This window comes from Colobus angolensis, unplaced genomic scaffold, assembly GCF_000951035.1.
Source record: "Colobus angolensis palliatus isolate OR3802 unplaced genomic scaffold, Cang.pa_1.0 Scaffold196, whole genome shotgun sequence".
Lineage (NCBI taxonomy): Eukaryota > Metazoa > Chordata > Mammalia > Primates > Cercopithecidae > Colobus > Colobus angolensis.
This window is the reverse complement of record NW_012115110.1, coordinates 6,993,560-7,001,371: the sequence shown is the minus strand read 5'-3', so window position 1 is coordinate 7,001,371 and position 7,812 is coordinate 6,993,560. Positions and strand designations below refer to the sequence as shown.

Below are 7,812 nucleotides of genomic sequence, written 5' to 3'. Positions count from 1 at the left end.
TGGTGTGTGTGTGATGTGTGTGGTGTGTGCGTGGTGTGTGCGGTGTGTGTGTGGTGTGTGTGTATATATATATGTGTTGCATGGTGTTTGCGTATCTGTGTGTGTTGTATACGTGTGCAGCAGTATGTGTGTCATGTGAGTGTGTCTGTGTACGTGTGTGTGCATGTCTGCACACCTCTGTAAAGGCAGGGTTCACACTGGACTCAGCAGTGGCTCGCACAGTGCTTTATATACCGTAGGTGTTCCGTAAATTTGTTCAATTAAATTGAATTAAACACATGGTACCTGGGCTATGTTTGCTTCAATAAAAAGAGATTGTTTTTGTACTGATTTCACAAATGTCAAATATATTCACAGGTGAGAAAATGATTTAATAAAAGTGTCCCTGTCCCACTTTGATTTATGAGGTGCCACATGGGTGGCAGTTGATGGAGAAGTGAGCTGTCCTGTGGGTCTCCACCTTGGCCCCAGGGAACACAGCTGGGTTCTTAGCATACTATTTTTTGGCGAGGTTAAGAAATTAAAATCCCATGATTAAGTGAATTTCAGATTTCATACTGGCATTAAGCTGTTTTCTTCTTCATCTCTTTCTTATCAGTTGCTCTTAAGGAGCTGGATCTGACATGTAGCAGCACCTTCCTGACAGCTGCTATTCCTGGGGACTATCAGGTTAGCTGCATTACCCTTTGGACTGGCCGGGGTGTGACAGAACATATCTATCGTTTGTTAGCAGCTGCAAGCTCTTCTGTTTGTGTCATTCTTAGGGGGTCTAAAATTAATTGGGAACATTGCACGCTCTCCCAAGTTCTTTGCCAAGTCCTCTATTGCCATAACCATATTATACATGCATTTTCACACTTATTTCAAGGTTCTCAATGAAAATTTCTTAATGTCAAATTAAGCTGCCCTATATTAACTTTTAAAGGCGTTTCTAAGGTTCAGTTGCATGACGAACTAGAGATGGTCCCTGCCTTCAGATGGTTGGACTTACAGTTTTTGACTTCATGATGGTGCTAACATGATATACATTCAGTAGGAGCTGTACTTTAAATTTTGACTTTTGATCTTCTCTCAGGCTAGTGATATCTGGTGGACACTCTCTTACCATGCTGGGCAGTGGCCATCAGTCACAGCTCCGTCAGCCACTCGATCACAAGGGTAAACGACCAATACTCTACAGTGGACTGAGTTGCCAAATGATTTTTGCAACTGTAGGCTCCTGGGAGTGTTTTGAGCATGCTTAGAATAGGCTAGGCTAGGCTATGATGTAGTTTAGTATATTAGATGCTGTTACAAAAATACGATTTGAGTGTAGGAGAAAAACATTTAGAGGAACATGACTTTAAACTTTTTAGTATTCTAGGTTGGCAGAATGAGACTGTTGCAGGATCCCATCCCATAATTTTTTATCCGTAAGGTTAATGATGCATGGAGTTGAGGACTAAGTTTGAGTGGAATCTACACTAACCAAAACTCTTTTTTTTTTTTTGTAGAAATCGTGGCGGGGGGGTGGGGTCTCACCATGTTGGCCAGGCTGTTCTTGAACTCCTGACCTCAGGTGATCTGCCCATCTTGGCCTCCCAAAGTGCTGGGATTACATGTGTGAGCCACCATTCCCCTCCTACCTCTCCTTTTATTTGCATTTGCGCCCTTTGTCTCTCCCTCGTTTTCTCTGTCTCGTATGTGCAGGCTGACTGCTTCCAAGATATGATATTTTTTATTACATTAGTCTGATCTTGCCTTTCTACATGGAAGTTGTCAACATCCTTTCTTGAGTCATCTGTGGGTGTCACCATGGTGTCAGGCTGTGGAGGTAACAGAGGAGGGAAGAAGAAAGAGCTGCTAAGTTCAATCCATGCAGGCGAAGGCTATTCAACACAGAGGCTGTCTGAGACCCTCTTCCAGAGCCCAGGACAGTCTTTGACCTCAGAAATTAGGTGGAACCTCTCAGTAGCTCCCGGGACCCCTAAAGACAGGGAGGGAGGATCCTGAGGACAGGTGTGACAGGCAGCCTGAACTGAGCAGGTACTGTCCCCTCTACCTCTCCTCCCTGGAAGGTGTCTAGGCCACATCCTTGGAGTCAGATCAGGCACTGCTTATGGGGGTGAAGGGAGGCTCAGAACACGGCTGCAGGGAGAGCATGCTTTATTAGAAAAGCTCTCTCCGAGGACTTGAGGCACTGCTGACAGGAAAGAAGGTTTTCCTTGTAGTGTGTGGCCCTGGAAGAAATAGCTGGGACCAATAGGGAAAGCATAACTATTCAGAGCTTCAAATAAATGGAATGGCCACCTGTGAGGGCTCCAGTAGATTTCATAAACCGCTCAGCAGGAATAGACCAAGCGGTGTTAAATCCTGACTCATTCACCTGTACAGTTGTTTCACATCCACCTTTTTCGTTTGTTGCCGTTTTTATTCTAGAATCGTTATTTCTAGACAGAGAACATTTGAATCTTTTTTTTTTTAACAAGATAAACTTTTAAAGACATTTTATTTTATTTTTAATTTTTACTTTTTTAAGACAGTATCTCACTCTGTTGCCCAGGCTGGAATGCAGTGGCGTGATCTCTGCTCACTGCAACCTCCACCTCCTGGGTTCAAATGATTCTCCTGCCTCAGCTTCCTGAGCAGCTGGGGTTACAGGCAGCTTGCACCACCATGCCTGGCTAATTTTTGTATTTTTAGTAGAGACAGGGTTTCGCCATGTTGGCCAGGCTGGTCTCGAACTCCTGACCTCAAGTGATCTGCCTGCCTCAGCCTCCCAGAGTGCTGGGATTACAGACGTGAGCCACCGGGCCTGGCCTAAAAACCTTCTAGGATAGTCTTAGATGCACAGAAAAGTTGCGAAGTCAGTTCGGAGAGTTCCTGTGCACTCTGTGCCCAGGTTACCCTATTGCTAACGCCTTGCACTTGTGTGTACATTGGCCACAGCTAATGCACAATACTGATGCATCATTACTCACTGAAGGCCACGCTCTGTTCTAACTTGCCCACTTTTTCCCTCATGTCCATTGTCTGTGCCAGGATCCTGTGCAGGACCTTTCGTTGCATTTAGCTGTCCTGTCTCCTTAGGCTTCTCTTGACTGTGACAGTTTCTTAGACTTTCCTTGCTTTGGATGACCTTGACGGTTTTCAGGACTGATCAGGTAGTTTGTTAAATGTCCTCAGTTTGGCCGTGTCTGAGGTTTTTCTTATGACTTGCCTGGAGCTAGGATTTTCTGGAGGGAAACACAGAAGTAAAGCACCATCATCATGGTATCAAGGACAAGTGCTATGGACAGGACTTATCAGTGATGCCGCTGACTTTGATCACCTGGCTGAGACAGTATAAAATATGTAATAACAGACCAATCCCACATCTTCAGATAGGCCCAGGCGCTGGTGAGCAGTGCCTGCTCTCCCACCTCCCTGCTCTGAGCTCCCATCCTCCCCCTACCCACCCTCACCCCCCAAGCCCCTCTGACTCTGCCCCAGTGTCCTGTCCTTCAAGAGGCTCACATTCGCCTCACTCCATTGCAATGACTCCTTCCCCGCCCTATTCCCGCCATTCCCACTCCTCTGTTCTCTTCTCCAGCATCCTCCATAGGTTTACTCATGTATTTGGTGGTTTACCTCCTCCTGTGGAGTGCGGACCCCACGAGAGTGGAGATTTTGCTTCCTTCACTGTATGTCCAGTCCTGACAGTAGTGCCTGGCCTGGAGTAGGTGCTCAGGAAATGTCGGACGGATGAATGATTTGTAGGAGGAAAGGTCACAGCACTTAGAGAACGGTTCTGTACCTCTGAGGTTACAATTTGGGGGTGGGAGTGGCTGCTGCTAGGCCAGGTGAGGGGCCTTCCTGAGGTGCCATGGCTGGAAACCATCTCACTCGGCTCTCTTTGGCTTTTCCCACAAACTTACATTTCAAGAATTGTGGGGTTCAATGACACTCCATTTTTCACTTTGCTCTACACAGGTCTAAACTTGTGGTTACTGTAGGTGTTGTGACAATGTTTCAGAAGCGCACTGTCTAGGAGTATTAAAATAGTTTTCAATCAGGGAAATGCATCAGAGTTCATTGAAAACATACCATTATAGCAAAAGGAAAAAGGAAGGCTGATGATGTAAGAGAAAGGACTGGACCGCGATCCGATGTACAGACTTGAAAGGGCAGGCTGGGTTGGTCTGAGCTGGGTCTCAGAGCGGTTTTGGCCCAGGCTGGTTTTAGCACTTAATTGTGTGGATTTTGTAATACTTCGTAGTTACGGTTTTCTAGTTCTTGGCCTCAGCACATGCATGGTGACGGGAAACATATCTAAGGAATTTAGACATGGAGGGCTCAGTGGCAAGCTGTAAAAGACTTCCTTCAGCATTAATTACGTGGCCAGAGAAAATAAATGAGCAAATTAGAGAATTAGCACCAAATTAAAACGAAGCTGGAATGGACACAGCAGCTAGTTCAGATTGTTTTTGCATTTTGGCGATAAAAAGATTTTTCTTGCTTGCCAACCCAGCATTGAACAATGGAAAGTTTAGGGACATACTTCACTGTTAATGCCATCTGAAGAAAACAGTATTAAACTTAAGATTTTTTTTTTTTAATTTGGTCAATCCATCAACAATGTGTCATGAGTGCCAACGTTTAATTGGGGAAAAAGATTTTAGAATTCTTTTTTAGGTTTTAGTTGAAAGTGGGATACTCACTTAAAAAAAAGTCACAAGTAGGATGGCTCCGCAAATGATATTGGCATTTATTTCCACACTCCCATCAGTATACAATGACAGAGTGATGCTAAGCAGCTCTGTGTTTTACAGAGAAAGGAAGAAAACCCAACACAAACACACAAAATGAGACAAAAACTCACATAAATACGCTGGGAAGAGTGGAGCTCAAAATTATATTTATGGCTTTATAATATGCCATAGTTATTAATTTAACCCTGATAGTGGTAATTCAGGTAGCAGGTATCCCCAAATGAGTCTTTGCTTATCAAGCTTAAAAAAATATGTTCTGCTCTTGCATGGAATGAAAAAAAATAGGTGAAAGATAAACATGTCATTCTGGGCTATAAAAGTATCACTGAGATTCATATTTTTAAGGAAGTTCTTTACTCCCTTCTGCTGTGAGTCAGCATCTCCTCTGTTTTTTAAAATAAAGCGGTCATTTTCTCCTTATGGGGTTCCATTAAGATTAAGCAGCACAAGCTCGTCTGAAAAGGAAGTAACATTTGATCTGAAAGTGGGGGAGGGATACAGGAACATCACACAGATAAATGGGAGAACACACAGAGAAGTTGCTTATGGCAGTGGAATTGGATGGAAATTTCTGCGCAGTGAGTAGGTTGGCATCATTGGGTGAAGTTTCCCTGCTTTATTTTCTCTCCATAAATAATGTGTACATTTATATCAACCTTTAAATAGGATATCCAGAGGACCAACTTAGTAAACAGATAATAGCTGGAATTTTTGAGATCAGTCATTCAGCTTCCTTAGGTGTAAATTAAGTATTTTCGACAATACATGCATTTCTTAAATCTCTAAAATTGGTGATAGGCCACCTACTGACCTTCTGAAGTTAATTTACTGCCAAAAGAATATGCCTTTTACCTGAGGAATTAGCTGGCTCAGCTAAGGGCCCGTTTTATCATCAGGATACATAAAATTGTAGATTTAAATGCAGTTACAGCTAAATAACCCATTTGTAAAACCATAATTTAACAATTCCATAGCAAATCAAACAATTTATGATGGTGCCTGAGCAAAGCACTCACATTATGTCTTCTGCAGATCCAGCTCTTCCTGGGGAAGGTTTCGGTGGATTTTTTCATAGTTGTTTTTTCTTTTCTTTCTTTCTTTTTTTTTTTTTTGTGGGTGAAATAGAGTTGTTCTGCTCTTTGTGAATTGCAAGTCATTTTCAACGTTTTTGTCTGGTTTCCATAGTTACTACTTACGCTTTTGGAAGAGAAAGCAAATGTTTTTTTTAATGTGATGAGGCAAATCACTGCTTCTGTTGGCCTTTTCCACCTGTTGCTACCATAAACCGTGACCAGAAGGGAGAGCAATCCTCTATGTTAGTTTTCTGTGTTTTTTCTTTCTGTCTAAGTCTGGAAATTGAGTCACTATGATTACAAGAAAGCAGATTGGAGGGAGTCGGCTCATTGGTAAGGCGCAGCCCTTAGATGCTTTTGTGACAGTATTTTCTTCATAACCAGCTAGGAAAATAATCTTTATAAACTTTATAGGTTTAGTGATACACAAAAACTGATCATTTTGCAGATTAATTACATTAAAACCCTTCTGTTAGTCAAGGGATTCCAAATCATCACTAGCTTCATTAATTATAAAATTAATTTTAGTCAATTATTTGAAAAAGTGAACTACAACAGGTAACTTTTTTGATCTTGTTTGCACTCTTGGTGTTTATTCTACTGATTCTCCAACCTAAAGGCACAGAGAACCTGGGGATTCTGTGGAAATTCAGATCCTAGTACAGGGGTGCTGGGGTGGAACCTGAGAGTCTGCATTTCTGTTTCCAGATGATACTGATGCCACGGGTTCTAGGATCCCACTTAGAGAAGCGAGTATTGATGCCACACACACTTTCAGAGCAACTGAAATCCTTGGAGTCAATTTCCTTTTCCTTCTGCATAGACATTTACTGAACAGGCCACACGAAATTTAAACTTAATGTATGGTTCTTTATTTAGAAGCAATGTGGCATTCCCCATAGGCTTCACAGAATTGGTTTCTCTGTTGGGGTTTTGGTAGTTCCATAGCGGCCACAAGGTGGGCTTGCTCCCACCCACTGCAGACTGGACATGTTTTATTTTGAAAAGAACAGATCGTACTTCCTTGACATGGAGGTGCCTGTGTTAATGTCACTGAGAAGAATGTAAACACTCAGGGATTGGTATGATAGCCATGAAGTGCACTGTGTTCACATTGACAACCTTCTGTACTTTTGAAGAAGCCCATGTGAGAATACCAGGATTTGGTAGAATGTAGAGATCCTTTGCAGCTCAGTGGTCTTGTTTTGCCACCATTGGGATAGGATGTAAATAATGGGCATGTTATTTAACTAAGAATGACCATGGATCCCTGGTTCCTAAATGCCTCTCAGTGCTTCCCCTGTGTCCCAGAAGATGCTGCCCCCGTGTGGCTCCAGGATGGCCCATGGTCACTACTTTTTTGACTCTCATTGGTCTTCCAGTTGCACGGGGAGGGGAGCCAGGCTTCTTGCACAGAGGCAGTTTGATACTCTTCCCTCTTCTGGGGTTCCAAGATGCTTTGATGAAGCAACGTCTTAGGGAATGGCTCACTCCTTGTAAATGGTTGACCCCTTTCTCCACACAAAACATCACCTCTCTTCACACTAGTTCCCTTGGGTGGGATGACAAAGGATTCTCTTGTTCATGCTAAAGTGAAGACACTTTTCTGAGTTTTAAAAATGTGTCCAGTGGTCACTATAACCTGCACAGCTGAGTATATAGGTAGCTCAGTGTGAGAGAGTGTGGAAATGGTAAATAAGAGAAATCTCTTTTTCTAGAGATGCTTAGTGCTGCTTCCAACGGTGCTACGAAATCCCTGCCATGTGTAGGTTCCCAGTTCTCCATGTGATGGGCAAAACTCCTGCTCTTCATGGGTGGCAGGTGTGCATGTGGTGTGTGTGTGTGGTGTGCGTGGTGTGTGTGTGGTGTATGTGGTGTGCATGGTGTGTGCAGTGTACGTGTGGTGTGTGTGGTGCATGTGTGGTGCGTGTGGTGTGTGTGGTGTGTGCGTGGTGTATGCGGTGTGTGTGTGGTGTGTGTGGTGTGCATGTGGTGTGCATGTGGTGTGC

General features: G+C 43.4%; 1 protein-coding gene and 1 long non-coding RNA gene across 2 annotated transcripts in view; one reads left to right on the top strand and one right to left on the bottom strand.

Annotated features, from left to right (window-relative positions):
• Positions 1-7,812, top strand: part of SEMA5A (sema domain, seven thrombospondin repeats (type 1 and type 1-like), transmembrane domain (TM) and short cytoplasmic domain, (semaphorin) 5A) — a 539,042-nt gene that overhangs the window by 25,371 nt on the left and 505,859 nt on the right. The gene's annotated exons all lie outside the window — the stretch shown is intronic.
• LOC105510968 overlaps positions 5,843-7,812 on the bottom strand; it is a 5,909-nt gene continuing 3,939 nt past the window's right edge. Inside the window, exon 3 of the long non-coding RNA XR_001001645.1 lies at positions 5,843-7,355. This is a non-coding gene — a long non-coding RNA (uncharacterized LOC105510968). The remainder of the gene's footprint in view (positions 7,356-7,812) is intronic.